The 19603-nt window shown below is 42.5% G+C and overlaps 1 protein-coding gene across 7 annotated transcripts in view; it reads left to right on the top strand.

Annotated features, from left to right (window-relative positions):
• Positions 1–19603, top strand: part of FAT1 (FAT atypical cadherin 1) — a 140239-nt gene that overhangs the window by 20840 nt on the left and 99796 nt on the right. The window lies entirely within an intron of this gene.

The following is a 19603-nucleotide window of genomic DNA, read 5'->3' as shown; positions in this document are numbered from 1 at the left end:
ACTGCTACCATCTGGCGCGCCATTCAGAGGTTGTTGCACACCGGCCAAGTTACCCAGTGCAGAGATGACGTGCCAAAACTTCTCCAACGTGGTCTTCACTTAGTACCTTGTCTAGGTGTTGGTCGAGAGGCAGAGGCGGGGTAGTGGCAGGCTGAACTGAAAAGACCTGGCTTGGAATCCTGGCTCTTCTAGTTGGTAATTGGTGATCCTGGACAAGCAAATGACTTCTTAGAACTAACTTTTTCCTCTTCTACATGGGGACACTTAGAAATACCGAAGGTTTAAGTGAGAGTAAAGTGAAATCACACGGGAAAACTCCTGACGTGTGGTAGGTTTATTCATGGTAGCAGTGCTTTGTTGTAATACTGAAGGTTCTGAAACCGGGACCTCCAAGGCAGCAGTCCAAGCTAGAAAGTGCGTGTGTTGCACTTTGTACATACCTCAGTCCTGCTGCGCAGATATTGTAGTTATATGTCAATATGTCCTGGTGGAGTGTGAGCCTTTCAGGGCAGGCTTTTAGCCCCTGCATCTTCTGTGTTTAGCACCTAGCAAAAAGTGCCTGGCACATAGAAGCTGTTCAATCAGTGTTAAAAGACTGCAGGAGTAAATGAGCGAATGTGTTGGCTTTTCATGTCCTGCCCTCTGAGAATGATAGTGGAAATAGAAAAGGGGTGATCATAGCACTCATCAGCAATAGGTGGGGCTCAATTTGTTTACTAATCTCACCCATGTGTACTTTATAAATCTGTGCATTTTAAAAGGGACCTTTTTAAAATTACCTTTAAACTTTATATATGCAGTAATACCACACACACAAAAAACCAAAAGAGTCTTCAGTCAACACCCACCCTGGGATCCATGCCCTCTAATAGGTGTGTAGCACATGAAAAATGTAACTGCTGTTTAGAAATACATTATTTTGGGCTGGGTGCAATGGCTCACGCCTGTAATCGCAGCACTTTGGGAGGTGCAGGTGGGAGGATTGCTTGAGGCCAGGAGTTCAAGACCAGCCTGGGTAACAGCAAAACCTCGTTCCTACCAAAAAAAAAAAAAAAAAAAAAATGCTGGGGTGGTAGTACACCTGTAGTCCCAGCTACTTTGGAGGCTGAGGTCGGAGGATGGCTTGAGTCCAGGAGGTCGAGGCTGGAGTGAGCTGTGATTGTGCCGTTGCACTCCAGCCTGGGCAACAGAGCCAGACTGTCTCAAAAAAAAAAGAAAAAAGTTATTTTGGAAATTGTAATATATTTTTTGTGCTTCTATTAATGCAAGGAATTCTTTCTCTGTTGTTTATGTGCCACTAGCATATGGCCTATGTATTAAGTCTACAGACTATATATCACTATCTAAAATACCCATAATTAGTTTATTTCAAGAGAAACTAGCATAATCAACAGCATTTGATAATCCTCTGAAGAGTAGAATGTCTTTTTTATCATTGTATCTGTCCAGTATAAGTTAGAATTTTCAAATACTGTTTCAACATAGAAAAATACCCCAAATTTCACAACTGAAGCCGAGTCAAACTGTTTCTGTAAAATGTTTGAAGAACAGTTATTCCTACTTTTTCTCCTTCTCCAAAGTAGGTTTCAAAAGCCTGTAAAGAACTGTTAAAAGTTAAAGTTGAGACAAAATGGAACCAAAACCTTAATTTAAATTCTCTTCATGACTTTGTATGAACACTGCCTTTTGGGTTTTTTCTTTCAAGTGAAGAAGAGTATTTTTATTGTTGCTTTTTAAGGAATCATTTCGAAACTAGTATTTTTCACCTATACATTTAAGAGATTGGGATATTTTTACTACCAAGAAAAAAAAAATAAGGAAACAACCAGCCAAACGAGGTGGTGTCCCAAAATAGATTTATGGTATTTTCCAGAAAGGGCAGTGCCAGACTTTTCCAGTAGTAATTTAGTGGGAGGCGGGGAGGTGTTGGGATTGTGGGCAGTGTGGTTGGTAAGTATATAAGAAACTGTGTGTAAATATTGAGATTTAAAGGTGAGAGAGAAGCTGGAAATTTGTAGGTCATTTATTCTGTGGTCCTTGCTTTACAGAGAAAGTAAGTAGTGTACAGTAGACTTACGTTTATATGCTTTTGGAAATGAATAAAAGTGATAGAATAATATTTACACATTGGACCTCGTATTCATTACAAGATACATTTTTTGGCAGAAGAATTATCAGCCCAAGTTATTTCTTCAGAGATTCCTGGCAGGACAATTGGTATCACAGTGTAGAAACTCCGTTAGGAAAATCAGTATATTTTGTTGGCTAAAATTAGGCATGCTAATTATTCACTTGGAGTGTGTCTTAACTAATTTCTAGGGCATGAAGGAAGTGTGGAAAGATGCGTGTCAGGTGAAGAGATGGAGGGGCAGTTGAGGAACACCCATGGGGGCCGCCGGAGACTGCACTACAGCTCGGTGTGCCTTGGCGTGCACCCGGCCCAGGCCAGGCTGGTGCTTGCTGGAACTTCGCTCCCTGCCCATTGCCCATGTCCGCCAGGGTCTTCTTTGCCTAACTCTGGGGCATTTAATATTGCGCTAATTAATATGAGCCCGTGCAGGAGTGCTGTGGCTCTGGGGACCAACAACCTGTCCACGTAACTGTTTGCTTCTTGTCTTTGACTTAAAGCTACTAGTGTTGGTTGAGTATTATAACCAAATTTTTGTCATACTTTACCTATTTCAACCTAGTCAAATATGTGTATCATTTATATACTTTTCACAGAACAGAGAACCTATCCAACAAGCTGAATGAAGTTGTATTTTAAGATCTTTCCTTTTCTTCTCTTTAAATCTGCTTAAATTGGAAACATCCTCTGAAAAGTAGTTTTCTGTTTTTGTAGAAGTAGAAATTCTATGGACTACCTAAAACTCTGTCACCAAATGGACAGTCCTGTTAGCTCTGTGTTGTTCGCTCCGTGGTTTGTACATGTTCTGCAAATGGCTTTGCAGCGAGAGAAAGCGCAGTGGCAGAGGGGGGATGGCGGGCGCGGACTCTGCAGGTCTCGCGGTGTCATCTGCCCTTCCTGGAGAGGCCTCTGGATGTTGGTGAACTGTTCTGACAGATCCATGCCCCGTGACTGCCCTACCGTGTGAGGTCTGGAAGGGGAGAGGGCCGTGTGAACAATTATTTGGAAAGTCGGTCTCGTTAGAGAGCCAGTTTCCAGAGCTCTAACTAAGATTCTCCTCCTCAGATTGCTATCTGTAAGGTCTACAGTGAGGATTATAAAGTAGATTTAACAAAGATGTTTAGGGGAGTAAAGATCTCTGAAGCATGTGTAATCCCACATTCAGGGTTCGGTCTGCCTGCCATGCGTCTCAGCATCCAACCCCCTCCTCTACTTCAGATCCATTCTCTGTTGCTTTGTTGTAAGCTTCAGCAGGTTTTCCTGTAATTTAAGCAGAATAAAATCTGGAGCATCCCTCCTGTGGGTGTGTGGAATAAATTTGGTGTCGTGTTCTTAGCTGATGGGTACTTAGCAAGTTAATTATTACTTGAGCACCAATGAAATGCTGCAGCTTTTTGTTCATTTTTAAAACTAAGGGAGTGTCTAGAAAAATGCCTGGCCAGAAGATTTTGTAGAAATTGTGCATAGAAGTTGGTGTTGAAGCAGTGTTGGGTTGAGGTCTGTTCCCTGATGTGTGTATTGCGTACAGGACGCCCTGGAATGTGTTTGACCTTCAGTCTAGAGTAGTTTGGTTCTCTTTTTGGCGTTAATGTTAGTATACAAAGCAGCCCAGGACGAGTGTTTCCCCTTCTGACTCTACTTATTTGGGGAGCCCATGTTTTTCATTAAGATAAGAGCAGATTTCTAAACATATTACTGCTGTGTTACTTTTAGCATCCCAATCCTGGTTTCAGGATTGAAATTTACGTTTTGAAGAAAAGACTGGGAATGAATTAATATGGAAGTGCAGCCGTTGTCACAACGTAAGTCAACATTCATGAAATACAGGAAGGGAAATGAGGACATTTTTCTTAAGAGAAAATGGCTGCATTCACACGATGGAGAGTGTTGGAGCACCATCCCTGTGTCACCTGTGTGGAGGTCGGCTCCTGGCCTCATCCCTGTGTCACCTGTGTGGAGGTCGGCTCCTGGCCTCATGTCTGTGTCACCTGTGTGGAGGCCGGCTCCTGGCCTCATGTCTGTGTCACCTGTGTGGAGGCCGGCTCCTGGCCTCATCCCTGTGTCACCTGTGTGGAGGCCGGCTCCTGGCCTCATCCCTGTGTCACCTGTGTGGAGGCCGGCTCCTGGCCTCATCCCTGTGTCACCTGTGTGGAGGCCGGCTCCTGGCCTCATCCCTGTGTCACCTGTGTGGGGGTCGGCTCCTGGCCTCATGTCTGTGTCACCTGTGTGGGGGTCGGCTCCTGGCCTCATCCCTGTGTCACCTGTGTGGGGGTCGGCTCCTGGCCTCATCCCTGTGTCACCTGTGTGGAGGTCGGCTTCTGGCCTCGTCCCTGTGTCACCTGTGTGGGGTGGGCTCCTGGGCTCCCGGCTTAGGTGCACACAGGTGAGTGCGTTTCTACAGTGGGAACGGAAGGGAATTCCAGCCCAGGCTAACCTGATTGTTGACCTCAGTCAGGGAAAATGTTTCTGGAGCTTCTGTCTGGTTCTGCAGAACTCTGAATGTTTCAGCTATTTATTATTCATTCAAGTTAGAAACCCTTTTCCTCATGTAAAGTAGGATATTTTACTTACATCCTGGGACCCCTGCTCCTGCTGCACGTCCTCCTGTGACAGGAGATGGAATGTGGAGGAGGCTGATGGGCCCCGGATCCTGACTAAAGGGTCTGCAAGTGGCTGAGAGCTGGGCGGCTGCTGGAAGCCTGGCCTGCTGTGGTGGGATCTGATGCCCTGTGGGAGCTGGGGCTAGAATTCCTGGCAGCAGGAACTTGATTAGAGACGGGTGGGAGGCCAGGCAGAGAGTTAAAAAATGTGCTGGTGAAAGGGCTTTTGTGTTGCTGGCTCCTCCCTGAAGTGGCAGCAGCTGCTGTCCTCTTGGCTCTTTTTGTTCTCCTCCTAGGAAAGCTTAAGAGAAAAGAAGCTCGTTTCCCAGCCACAGGGAGACTGGAAGTTGTGTCTTGGCAGAAATGATGTTACCACAGTGTGTTGTTGCTGTGTTCTGGGATGAAAATCTTGTGTGTGTGTGATTCTGAGTCAAGCAGGGCGTGGTAACAATTTCTACCAGGGGAAGGGTCCTTCTTTGAAGCAGGAAGATGTTAAGGTGAAAATAGGATCTAGTCAAAATCCTAAGGAAGTTCCATTTTCTTACTAAAAACAACAGAGATTCAGCTTTTCTTTAGTTATTTGTATGATGTTTGCCACGTTGATGCGTTACTGACTGAACAAGTCTAGCCTGGAAAGGCTGTGGACGGGAACTCGGGGGACCGTGATTCAGGGCCGTCCCACGTTGTGGAGCAGCACGCAGTGACGCTTACGGTGCTGTGATGTAATTCTCAGAGTGTGCAGGAGCCGGGACCCGGGGGTGTGGGGTGGAAACAGCTTACGTCAGACAGGCCGGCTTCGTCCTCATGCTGTCAGTGGTAATGACACTGGTGGTGAGCATCAGTCTAGTAATAACCACGACACTGAGTGTCACAGCCGGGTACTGGGCCCGGCATTCTGTGTGTGCCAGTCCATTTAATTCTCACAACCACCGGGTGGACTCTGTTATCCCTACATTACAGGATGAAACGTCAATGAGAGGTTAAGTAACTTGCCCAAGACTTCTTGGGTGCTAAGTGCCAGAACCGCATTTTACTCCTCTTACTCTTTCAAGAATGATCTACGGATGCTGCGAGGGAGCCTGTTCCAAAACGACTAGTGAAGTGGGTGTCTGTGCTAAGCTGGGTTAGGCCGGGTTGCAGCCTTGAATCCTAGATTCGATGCTTGGTCCTGAAGGAGTCTTGAATGTAAGAATCTTCCAGCATTTTTACTCTGAATGACATATTGCTATTTAGCACAGTTAGGAGGACAGGAGTTTGAATTCCGTCGCGGTGGCATTCAGCAAGTCAAGATCATGCCAGCAAAGGCGTGGGTGAATTCAGGTGAGTGCCTGTAGCTTCCCTTGTCTCATTGGCCATTGAAGAGACGGACAGGTGTCATATTTGTGTTTGCAGTTGTAAAAGTGTGATTTAATCGGTAAAAATGCTGCCCATCTGAACTGGACAGGACGTTAATTGTTGGAAGGCTTTTCTTGTGGAAACCATGTTTAAGATGGTGGTTAGGTCCCAGCTTTCACACCTGCACGCCGAAGCTAACCTGATTTGTACCTCCCTCTGCATCGAGTTACATGAGGCCATCGTTCCCTTGCCTGGTCCTCCTTGGTGCCTTGGTGTCAGCAGCTGTCCTCCTGGCCATCTAGTACGGGGTGAGAAAGCCAGAGTAAGCTTACTCACCGTCCCCCTCACCAGGGAACTGTTTTGTGTCCTCAGGATGTTTAAGGATTGGGTGTCCGTAATTTGTTGAGTGGCCTGTGTGTGTAGAGGCTTAATGTTCACTTACTACCTGGTCTGTTCTTTCCGTGTTACCTACCGTGTACAACTATGAAAATTGAAAAGATGTTAAGCTTTAGGTGTTACTTTAAATGTTGGAGATTTTCTTACCATTTAGTTCCCATTGTTTTTACTTTTTGGATTATTTTAGTTCGTAGGGCTGGATTTGTCACGTTTTTATTTATTAGTGTGTGTTTTGTGTACTGTTATTTTGCAGTTGCCTTTCTGGCATTTTTTTTTTTTTCAAACAGCAGACCATGCTGCTTATAAATAGTGCATGCTCCATACAAGACATAGTGCCACAAAGCGCAATCTTTTCTGTCTTTGTTACTAGGAATAAATGGACTTGGAAAGATTGCCGTTCAAGGGCACATGCCTGTACTTGTTGAATTGGCAGTTCTCCAGTTTCACAGCAGTGACAGTAAGTCTAGGAAACTATTCACATATCTACTTCAAGGGCCAGTCTTATCAATTAACTTGCCTTGCCAGTTCAACAGTACCGTATCTCCTCGAATATCTGATACCACGTTGAACTTGGTCCATTGCTAGGCCTCCGAGTGGCTCAACCTGTTGAATGGGATTCTTTAGAATGTCTTACTCATTTCATGTTGGGGAGAGTCTACTAATACAGTCTTTTTAGTTTTAAACCAATTGGTTTTTTGTTTTTTTTTTTTTAAATAAAGGTTACTCAACTATTTACGTAGTTTCTGAAGACTGCTTTCTAGTTTGTGATAATTTAACCATATTCTTATCACTGGTAAGCTTTTTCTTCTTAATCATCATCAGCATGTAATTATAGTTAATGTTTAGTGAGTACTTGCCGCGTACAGGCCCTATTTTATGGTCTTTCCATAGACTGTCTCATTAGATTGTCACAATAATTAGTGAGTAAAATTACGTGGTGTTATACTCTGCTCATGGAGTTCATGTCTGTGCCAAATTATAAAAACACGACAAATGATGGAAATTATGATGCACGTCGACTTTGTGCCATTGAATTTTGAAATATTCTGTTGCATTTTTTAAAGGAAAGTAGCGCATGCCTGTTGATGTAGTTTATGGTGTGATGCATTAGAAGGCATTCTGACAATACAGACATGATTCTTGAGCTGAGGTGTTCATCTGTCACAGAACCCTCCTTAACCCGTTTCACTGTCTCCCATCGCACGGGGTCCAGTCTCTCCGTGGTGGAGCCGCATTGCCCTAACAGGCCTCCCTGCTCTGCCATTGAACATTACCCGTGCTTCCCTCGTTGGCTCCTGTGCAGCCCGGGTGCCTCAGCCCCTGCTCTGTGCAGCCCTCTACCCCTCTGTGCCTCGCCGTTTTCTGTCTCCCTGCCTTTGGGCATACAGTGGTCAGCTCGTATTATCTCATAACTCTGCTTAATAAAGCTTTCTTGACAGCCCTCTTCGTTACATGGAGCTGTTTCTTATCTTTTATGTACTTAAACATATGACTGCAGTATTACTCTAGCGTAATTGTTTATTTACACGCGCCTTTCCTCTAGATTGTCAGCTTTTTGTGGGCGCACCCTAAGTCTTTGAATGCTTGGTGTATATAACAGGCACTCAATGCATAATGGTTAGGCTGGCCTGGTAAGCCATCGTGGGGTCTCCGGGGAAACCTTTCCTTCAAGCCAGGTAGCCTTTGCTTCTCTTCGCTGCGGGGGCACTTCCTGTGTGTTCCTCTGTTGTAGTGTATGACTCAGTGCGTGGCCTGTCTGTGACTTCAGTCCGTCTCCATGAACTCAAGGACACAGTCCAGCGTAATCATCTTTCTACCCTCTTCTAAGCGCAGTGGCTGATAGGGCAGTAAGTAGCCCTCATTTGTTCTGTGAGCAAGTAGATTGTAACATACAGTAATTGTAGTTGTGAAGGTTGAGCGAAGCTTCTTTTCTGCCACCCTGGATACCTATTTGTAGGCTCCAAAACAGTGGTTCTTAATGGCTTTGGCATCACAGAAACTTTGAGAATCTGTGGAAAGCTGTATATTCTTTCTTCAGAGAGACAGTGATTTGATTCAATACCAAGGGGCTCAGGGAAGTGCCGAACCTGTGTTCATGCACTGTCCGTCTTCTTGGAATCCTGGTTTTGAGATCCTCTGTTCTGGAGGTTCCAGGGTTATCAGTCCTCACAAATTCTCATAAAGGAGGACCAGCGGGTAAGGATAATGGTGATGATGATGATGGCAGTGATGACAGTGACAGTGACAAGCATTTTTATAATGCCTTACAACCCGCAAGTATTTCTACATACATTATATGGTGCTTAATGTAATAGAGTAATAAAACCTGTATAAAAATTATAAATGAGCTAGATAAACCTTTACAATGGACCGGTCACTTTTCTATATATTTGTACATGTGCCTGAAATGATTTAGGAGAAACCGTCATTTAAGGCTGTTTCCAAGTGAAATAAGAACCTGTAGTTCTTTATACACCTATTTCATCAGATGTTCTGTCTCCCCATTGAGGCATACAGCACAAATAAAACAGATATAATGAACAGTGTGCATCATCCCTCGGAGAGCATGGGGATCGGTTTCTGGACCGTCCGCGCACACCCACATCTGTGCGTTCTGAGGTCCCGCGGCCGGCCCTCCACAGACGCTGCGCTTTCGCGTGCTGTGAGTACTGTATTTTTGATTTGCCTTCAGTTGAAAAGAGTTCATGTGTAAATGGGCCTGTGCAGTTCAAACTCGTGTTGTCCAAGGGTCATTGATATCTCGTTTCAGTTAAGCAGCTTTCTAGGCCAGGCTTTGGTCTTTAGTTTTGCCAGCTTACCATGGAAAACCCTTGATGCCACACCACTAGTATTCCTTTACTTATTAAGGCAATCTGTCAGGAAACTCAGGCCTCTAATGATAAAGTTAGCTCCCTTGGCAGACAGAATTAATGAATTAATTATTTTCTGAGACAGAGTCTCGCTTTGTTGCCAAGGCCAGAGTCGAGTTGCAGTGGCTCAATCTCTGCCTGCTGCAGCCTCCACCTCCAAGTTGAAGCGATTCTCCTGCCTCAGCCTCCCAAGTAGCTGGGATTACAGGTGTGCACCACCACACCCAGCTAATTGTTCTATTTTTACTAGAGACGAGTTTTTGCCGTGTTGGCCGGGCTGGTCTCGAACTCCTGATCTCAAGTGATCTGCCCACCTTGGCTTCCCAAAGTGTTGGAATTACAGGCGTGAGCCACTGTGCCCAGTCCAGAATTTTTATTTAAATGGACTTGTCGTATGTTCTTTGACCTCTATGGAAAATAGCCCTGCCATAAGTTCTTAGTTAAAAGATTCTCCAAAATGCGTTTGTGGGTCCTGGTTTGCTTTTAGCTTTCTATTAATTTTTTTACTTGCCTCTTTATTCTTAGGGCTGCTTGACATTAGACTGTCTCAGACGTCCGTGTTCCTCTTATCACAGTGCTTGGCACAGGGCTGGTACCGAGTAGCTGCCTGCTCGGGGGGTGTTCATCTTTTCATAGATCCTGTGCATGTTTGTCCCATGATCCTCTTCTTTCGATTTGTTGCCCAGCTGAAGGTGTTTACATATTTAAGTGAAAAAAGGCGGGTTTGTCATGTAAATACCAAGTGAGTTTGTTGGTTGAGGCAACAAAATGGAAATCAGTTATTTTTTAAGGATCTAAAAAATTTTAAAAGGAAGTGTTTTTTCTTAATAGTGTGGCAAGCTCATTTAGAAGATGGAAACTGATTAGGAAAATATGAACATGAGTAATATCCATATGTGGTTTTAATTGGCAGAATGTTGATTTCAGAAAGAAGTCACACGAAGTTTCATATCTACAAAGCATCAAGTTTAGAGTTTAAGGTCAGTGATTTTTAAAATAAGTGTTCTAGGGCCTATGGCCGGGCGCCGTGGCTCCCGCCTCTAATCCCAACACTTTGGGAGGTGAAGGCGGGCGGATCATCTGAGGTCAGGAGTTCAAGATCAGCCTGGCCAACATGGTGAAACCCTGTCTCTACTAAAAATACAAGATTAGCTGGGCCTAGTGGCGCACACATGTAGTCCCAGCTGCTCCAGAGGCTGAGGCAGGAGAATTGCTTGAATCTGGGAGCTGGAGGTTGCAGTGAGTCGAGATTGTGCCACTGCCCTCCAGCCTGGGGGACAAGAGTGAAACTCCGTCTCAAAAATGTGTGTGTGTGTGTGTGTGTGTGTGTATGTGTTTTATATATAATATATATTAAAAATTATTTTAGCATGTTTAAAAAATCTGCTTTTGTCATTTGACTTCTACCAGAATATAAGGCTGAAACTTGACTCTGTCCGTGTTTGTATCACTTACTTAGGAACTGACTGGCATCTAGGCATCCAGCCAATACTGGTTGAATGCGTAAAATTTAAAATTGAAATAGATTGTAACAAAATACTAAAGGGAAACGCTTATCTAAATAACTATTGTTGAGAAAGCCCTTTTAAATTTGTCCTTTTTAATATAGTTAAGGCTGCTCTTCCACTTGAGACACCCTGTCTCCCATACCTTCCAAAATTGCAAGAATAAGAACAACAAAGCAGTTTAGTAGCAATGCGGGTTCTTCTTCGTTTCTGCTTTGCTTACCTAGGAGCAGCCTCCTTTGTGAGATTGAGTATCGAGATTCTGAGGCTGGCCTTCCAGGTGAATATACCTGAGTTACGTGTTGTGTCCTTGGGCTGTAGAGTAGTGCTATTGCCTGTATCATCCTCTGGATTGAAAAGTATTTCTTTTGTTTTAAGTATAAAAGATGAGTATCCATTGCCATTGCACATTATTCAGCAAAAACTTGAACTCTAAAAAACGTTCAGATTAGTAGGATCTATTTTTGTTAGTATCATTATTGATGAATTTCTTAAAACTTAAGAAAATAGTTACTTCTAGAGATTCACAGATTATTTTTGAAACTGTTGGTTTTCTGGATTAAATTGAGCTCACCCAACTATCCTTTTAAAAAGCTGTTTTGTATTTTTGTTTTGTTTTGTTTTTGTTTTGAGATGGGAGTCTCGCTCTGTTGCCCAGGCTGGAGTACAGTGGCACGATCTTGGCTCCCTGCAACCTCTGCCTCCTGGGTTCAAGCGATTCTTCTGCTTCAACCTCCCAAGTAGCTGGGATTACAGGCACCCGCCATCATGCCTGGCTAATTTTTGTATTTTTTGTAGAGACGGGGTTTCACCATGTTGGCTAGCTGATCATGAACTCCTGACCTCAGGTGATCCGGCTTCCTCAGCCTCCCAAAATGCTGGGATTACTGGTGTGAACCACTGTACCCGGCCTGTTTTGTATTTTAAGTGTCTTGGTTACTTCTGTGGAGAGGTGCAATTTACTTAAAACCAAACCCTTTCTTTTAAAGCCTGGTTGAATAATGGGGGGAAATTTAGTAACCAGACTCTTTTAAGGAAAATAATATGTATGTAAACTAAAAGTAGTTTTCTTATTTTAGTAACTACATCTAAGTAAAAGGTTTTTAAAACTCATTTGTTCTTTGTCAACTCTTCTTGCTACTTAGGAACTCTGATTCTAAACCTTCCACTCATATAAATAGACAATTATCAGTAGCTAGTTCAGTTAACTTCATTATTCTATTTAAAAGTAACTCTTTAGGATGATTAAAGGAAGGAAAGGAAAGTGTTGTGGAAGTTGTTTACTGTGTATTTGAGTAGAAATCTGCTCACAGCAAGTTGCACTTGAGAGAGGTTGAGCGTTATGAGAAATGGGGAGATGGTGGTTAGGTTAGGTGAGAGGCAGGTCGAGTTTGGGAGATGTTGAGTGTTATGAGAAATGGGGAGATGGTGGTTGGATTAGTAGATGAGAGGCAGGTCGAGTTTGTGAGATGTTGAGTTTTGTGAGAAATAGGAAGATGGTGGTTGGATTAGTAGATGAGAGGCAGGTTGAGTTTGGGAGAGGTTGAGTGTTGTGAGAAATAGGAAGATGGTGGTTGGATTAGTAGATGAGAGGCAGGTCGAGTTTGGGAGAGGTTGAGTGTTGTGAGAAATAGGAAGATGGTGGTTGGATTAGTAGATGAGAGGCAGGTCGAGTTTGTGAGATGTTGAGTTTTGTGAGAAATAGGAAGATGGTGGTTGGATTAGTAGATGAGAGGCAGGTCGAGTTTGGGAGAGGTTGAGTGTTGTGAGAAATAGGAAGATGGTGGTTGGATTAGTAGATGAGAGGCAGGTCGAGTTTGTGAGATGTTGAGTTTTGTGAGAAATAGGAAGATGGTGGTTGGATTAGTAGATGAGAGGCAGGTCGAGTTTGGGAGAGGTTGAGTGTTGTGAGAAATAGGAAGATGGTGGTTGGATTAGTAGATGAGAGGCAGGTCGAGTTTGTGAGATGTTGAGTTTTGTGAGAAATAGGAAGATGGTGGTTGGATTAGTAGATGAGAGGCAGGTTGAGTTTGGGAGAGGTTGAGTGTTGTGAGAAATAGGAAGATGGTGGTTGGATTAGTAGATGAGAGGCAGGTCGAGTTTGGGAGAGGTTGAGTGTTGTGAGAAATAGGAAGATGGTGGTTGGATTAGTAGATGAGAGGCAGGTCGAGTTTGTGAGATGTTGAGTTTTGTGAGAAATAGGAAGATGGTGGTTGGATTAGTAGATGAGAGGCAGGTTGAGTTTGGGAGAGGTTGAGTGTTGTGAGAAATAGGAAGATGGTGGTTGGATTAGTAGATGAGAGGCAGGTCGAGTTTGTGAGATGTTGAGTTTTGTGAGAAATGGGGAGATGGTGGTTGGATTAGTAGATGAGAGGCAGGTCGAGTTTGTGAGATGTTGAGTTTTGTGAGAAATGGGGAGATGGTGGTTGGATTAGTAGATGAGAGGCAGGTCGAGTTTGGGAGAGGTTGAGTGTTGTGAAGAGTGGGGAGATGGTGGTTGGGTTAGATGAGAGGCAGGTTGAGTCTGGGAGAGGTTGAATCTTGTGAGGAATGTGGAGATGGCTGTTAGGTTAGATGAAATAGATGAGAAACTCAAGTGGAATAAATGTAGGCAAATGCAGAGCTGAACTGAGGCGTTTTATTGTCTTTGGGCCAATATTAAGTATTGTGAAGGAAATTACAGAGAATGGCATTTAGCCTTTTGTTGGGAAACAAACCATCCCAAAACCTCATAGCTTAGAACAGCCTCCACACATTTGGGTCACCGTTCTGTGGGTGGGCGATTTGGGCTGGGCTCAGCTGGCTGTTTCCTTGGCTGTTTTCCACGGGCTGACTCATGTTTGATCAGTTGCTGTTGAGCTCGAGGGCCCTGCTCCTGGGAGGTGGCTGGGTGTTCGCTGCAGGCAGCAGCTCCTAGGCCCCGTGTCTGTGATCATCCCGCAGCCTGTCCTGGACCCGTTTACATGGTGGTCTCGGGGTTCCGGGTGCTCTAGGAAAGCAGCAAATCCGCTGGGCCAAGGCTCAGAACTCCTCCACTGTCATCTCCCACGTGCTGTGACACAGTTCGTTCATCCAGCCACAGGTAGGGAGGTAGGCTAACCTTGCTGAGAGGAGCTGCCGAGTACTGTGTTCATGTTCCTACTTCCAGAGGCACTTTTACCCGATTGCGTTTCCCTTTGAGGGAATCCCTTCTGAATGTTAAATGTGCATTACTATATAAAGGCTTGTGAAAATTGTGAAAATATCAATATGGTCTTAAAACTTTTCTGTCTTACATAACGATACTTTAAGTTTGTCATACTGTTCAAACATGTAATGGCATTACAGTATATCTTCAAGTTATTTTTAGCACATTTCCATTTAAACTAGAACCTAAGCAGAGATACCAGGGGGATGCTTGAAGTCTGAAGATACCAAAGCAGTGCTCCTCCGTTGTCTTCCTACTTCATTTTCTATCACAAAGATCTCTGAAGTTTCTTACCCCCAAAGGAATTGGAGAATTCCAGTTATCGTGTTTCTAAAGGCGGAGAGATGGAGTGTCTGGTAAAGGGCAGCAAGGGGTTCTTCACGATAGACTTTGGCCTGCAGATGTTCGTTTTTCTCATTAGCACCACTTCCTGCTAATTAATTTGTCACAAACTATCTCATTGATTTATTGCTGTCCCGTAGAGAATGGAATATTTGGGGAAATGGAATTGGAAGTCCATGGAAGACTGGGGGGCGTGGAAATAGACACTGAAATAAGGAGAGAATATAGGAGTGTTGATTTGGTATCTTTAGGTTTCATGCAGCCCTCTGACATCTCTGCTTAAGTTTCAGCTTAAATGGAAAAGTTTTAAAAATAACCTAAGATGTATTTTAATACCACTTAGTATTTTGCTAATTTTAGCTTATATTAGAGTTGTTTGTTACGGGACGTATGTGCAGCAGTTAGTAGGAAAGTGCTCCGTGGTAAGTGGAAATAGAAATCTTAGGATTTGAAATAGAAACGTGTAACTGTATTGACTCACTAAGCATTTTGACATTATTTCTATTTGGAAATTTTGGGAGTGGATGTCTTTGAACACATTGACATATACACTGGGGGGAAGAAAAACAAACTTGTGGCCTTCTTTAACAGAGATTTTTAGAGAAGTAATAAGTCCTAGCTGCCATTCTTCTCAAAGAGATTAGAAAAAGAACCACAGAAAAGTAATCATTGTTATAGGTAAAAAAAAATAGTAGCCACAGTAAAGCATACATGTTTATTGTTTATTGCTTGTAGAAAGGTTCAGTGATCATTAAATGTCAAAACGAATCGTCTTGTTTCTGTTTTTTTTTAATATTTTATTTTGTTTTTATTTAGAGATGGGATCTCACTTTCTCAGGCTGGAGTACAGTGGCACAATCAGGGCTTACTGCAGCCTTGAACTCCAGGGCTCAAGCAATCCTCCCACCACAGCCTCCGAGTAGCTGGGACTACAGGCATATGCCACCATGCCCGGCTAATTTTTTTTACTTTTTTTGCAGAGGTGGGGTCTTGCTATGTTGCCCAGGCTGGTCTCGAACTCCTCGGCTCAAGTGATCCATCCTACTACCTTGGCCTCCCAAAGCGCTGACATTACAGATGTGAGCCAACATGCCTGTCACGCCTGGCTCAGTGGCCTTGTTTCTAACAAAAAATTTTCTCATGAAATGAAATGAAGATTCTGTAACAAGTTAGTTGACAAACTTTGTTAGAAACCTAATGTAGAGATGGTGACTTAAAATGTGATATTCTCATAAACAGTAAGTCTTGGATATAGTATATAGAAGATCATGTTAGCTAAGAGAATAAAAGTCTTAAATTGTTTCTTTTGGTGTTAGAGATGAATCTGCACTAGAGGCACCTAATCAGCACGGTGTACTCTGTATAAGCTAAAACAAAACACAACAGTGATTGATGTCCCAGAGTAGACCATGAAACCGCTTATTAGAAATATTCCAAAGTTTAGTGTTTTTAGATACAGGTGCTCATATGTGAAAGGTGAACTGATTTTTACAATTTATGTTAACAAAATTGTGCAAATTCTGCCACTTTTTACCGTTACTCGTTATTTTTTAAATCAAATGAATTAGTATAACAGGTCAAAAGCAGCACTGCCCAATAGTACTGTCTTTATTTGTAATTTTATATATTTTAGTAGCCACAATAAAAAATAATATAACAGATGAAATTTTAATAATATATTTTATTTAGTCCAACATATCAAAAAGTACAATTACAGCATGTGATTAGCATAAGTATTAATGAGACCTTTAACATTCATTTTTTCCTATGAAGTCTTTAAATCGGTGTATATTCCACCCTTACAGCAAATTTCAGTTTCGACTAGCCCCATTTCAAATGCAAGATTAGAGACTTATGTAGAGTTCAACTGCCTTAAAGATATTTGTGACTTTATATTTGGATAGTGGGCTACTAGATTTTTTTTTTTGAGGCAGAGTCTCACTCTGTCGCCCAGGCTGGAGTGCAGTAGCGTGATCTCTGCTCACTGCAACTCCTGGGTTCAAGTGATTCTCCTACCTCAGTCTCCCAAGTAGCTGGAATTACAGGTGTGAGCCACCACACCTAGCTAAATTTTTGTATTTTTATTAGAGACAGAGTTTTACCATGTTGGTTAGGCTGGTCACCAACTCTGGACCTCAGATGATCCGCCTGCCTCGGCCTCCAGGTGCTGGGATTACAGACGTGAGCCACCATGCAGGCTATTAGATTTTCTTCTGTGAATGACGTACACGAAATAAGTGACCTAGAGCTACTTCTGTGATCATTCACTTTGATTAGTTATAATTTTTTTGGAAATCACCTATGCTGGAATCTTTTGGGGTTGGTGGGAATGGTTTTGTTTCCGATTGTTTTTACTTCCTCAACTGTCCTAAGATTACCAGCATTCTAATGAATAGTAAACTTGAGATAACGGCTTCATGCCTAACAAGTATAATTTATCTCTGTAGTCTCAAGTGTTTGCTCTTCTTTTAAAATGTTTCTTTTTAGAGAAATACAGCTTTGAATTCTACTACACTTTTCTGTAATGCAATGCAGTAACATGTTTTTTGTTTATTTATAGCTATCCTATAGAGATAGGGAAAATGTAATTGAATAGTAACTGAGGAAGGGGCTGCTAAAACCTGAGAAAAAATGATAGGAAAGTTACTCTTTCCCTTCATTTGGGTGATGGGAAAAAGTAGGTATGAGATCTTCTAATGGGCTTGCGAGTGCGGTGGTCTTTTTAAAGAGTCACATGGTGTGTTAATTCTCCTGTGGGTATTAAGAGATCACCACCAACAAAGCAAGGCTCAATCGCCCAGGTGAGGTGGTGTGCGGAGTCGAGTCGTGTGGCGGGTGTGCATGCCCTTGCGGGAAAGGAGGTGGAAGAGTGAAGTAGTTCTGCCTGTTGAATTAGCCTGGTGTGGGTGCGTGCCAGATACCCTGGGCTAAGGGCATTCAATGAGGACGTTAAAAGCCTATTACGCTGGTGTTGCTGAAAATTTATTTGTTGAAGAGGCTGGTGGCCTAGATCCTGGCATGGCTTTAAAAATATTACAGTGAAGCAATTCTCGTGATGTGAAGCGAGTGTGTGAGCTCATTTTGCAGTCTTTTGACTTGCACTCTCTCTCGCTTTGGTTAATGAGTGTGGAAAAACAGCCCAGAAGTTAATTTAAAATCAGACTTTGTTTTCAATTAAAAATTGTCCATGATGGGTCATTGGATGTGAATGCAAAAAGAAAAAAAATGTCCAGTGATAGCTTTTGTAAAATTCCGAGTAAATCATATGTCTTTTTGAGGATAAACATTTGTTATTGAAGTTCCCTCATTTAAATAGCTTTTTGGGGGGCAGAATTTGGATTTGTAGCATAATTCTAATTTGATTTGACGTACAAGATACAAATCTTCTTTATGTGAAAGTATATGACATCTTCAAGTGATATTTTTACAGAGTGATTTTCCGAAAGATTTATTTAGACCAGGTCCGTCATTTCCAAGTGAAGTGAAATCTTTATTCATTAACTGTAAAGTTTCTGTGGGCTTCCACAATTGCTAACATGTGTAATTAATTCAAAACCCATGCTTTTCACACTTCTTTTTGAAAAGTAGTTGCTTTCTGTAAACTTGATCTTTCTGTTGTTTCAATGGCCTGTTTATTCTTTTCAGAGTTAAAAAGGTCATTTTCAGGTTTATGGAATTTTCCATGTAAATTTTGGGATCTGCATGCTGGGGTGACTTTCTGCTTTATATTTATTGCGGTACTTTTTGTGTCCTTGGGTTTAAACGAATACAGGTTATGAAAACCTACCCTGCCACATTGTGGCTGCTGCCTTTGTATCTCACAGATACACCTGTTTCATTTGGGCTTCATCAGTTTCACGTCAAGAGTTGTGACTGAAGCTTAAGTAAATATGTTTATTTTGTGCCAGCTGCTGGCTGGAAAGTCTACTGTAGCAGCTGAAGGGTGTGTGTTTTTCTTTTGGGGGGGGGGTACTCTTGCTGGGTGAACCATCATTGTGACAGGTAAATGGAATTCGTCAATAAAGCTTGAATTCCGTCCCCCTTCATTTCTTCCGAGCTGTTGAATGTAGGGATTGTCTTGCTTGGAACCCTATTGATTAGGTCACAGCCTGGTCTGCAGAAAACAGAGCTGCCCAGGGGCCATCTCACTGCAGGGGATTTGCCGAAGCCCCTGTGAAAGGACCACGTGGGGTCCGCGATTACCTTATGAACAGGAATCAGTTCAGGGAGCAGATACATATTAAGGACCTATTAACTTCTACAGGCTTCTCTTTGACTTGAGAAGCACTGGAGAGTGAAGATTCCTTCACACATAATGAAAGGAAATTATTGCCAAAGCCACTGAAGGTGCATCTTGCCATATCTCTGTGGGTGCCTCTGTTGAGTTGCAAATTTATTTCCTGCTGGGGCATCTGCTTAGCTTTAGAAGTCCCATTTAAGGTCATGAAAAGGGAATTTGGAAATGATTACATAGTGTTGGCTTTTTTTTTTTTTTTTTTTTTTTTTAGCTTTGAGTCTCCATAGCATTTGGACAGAATTAGCGAACTCCCCTCATTAAAAAAAGATCTTTATTTCCAATAAAAAGGCAGTATATAGTCATTGTAGAAGCCTGGGAAAATGTAGACTACTGGAAAGGAGAAAACATGACTAAAATTTTACTACCTAGAACACTGGTGAACTTTTCCCCTAAATCATATGTACCTGCACAAACATACCTTTCCAGTGCCAGGTGCGGGATTTGTAAAAATTATGAACATAAAACATATACTGAACGTGTCGTTTTGTTGACTGCCTTTTGCTATATCCAGAACATTTTCTGGTTGGTAGGTATTCTTAAAGAATGTGATTTTTAGAATATAGAGTGCCAGCACAGAGACAGACTAATAGAAGTTGAGCATCTTTATCTGAAATACTTGGGACTAGAAGTGTTTTGGATTTATTTGGATTTTGAGATATACGCATTATACCAGTTGACATCCCACATCCAGAAATCTGAAATCCACAATGCCCAGCGCACCATGTTGGTGCTCCAAAGTTTCAGATTTTGCAGCATTTCAGATTTTTTGATTTGGGACACTCATCCTGTTTGTGTAGTAATACTCAATTTTTGAACATGTAAGTTCCTTGTTTGTGTGTATCTCTGTTGCCTTAGCGTAAATAAAAGGAAGTGAAATTGCTGGGTGAAAGGTAATGAAATTTTTAAAAGCTGTTCTTTTTGTTTTTTTTTTTTGTTGTTGTTT

This window comes from Pan troglodytes, chromosome 3 (genome assembly GCF_028858775.2).
Source record: "Pan troglodytes isolate AG18354 chromosome 3, NHGRI_mPanTro3-v2.0_pri, whole genome shotgun sequence".
Classification (NCBI taxonomy): Eukaryota; Metazoa; Chordata; class Mammalia; order Primates; family Hominidae; genus Pan; species Pan troglodytes.
Note: the sequence above shows the minus strand (reverse complement) of the source record. Positions and strands in the feature narration are given on the sequence as shown.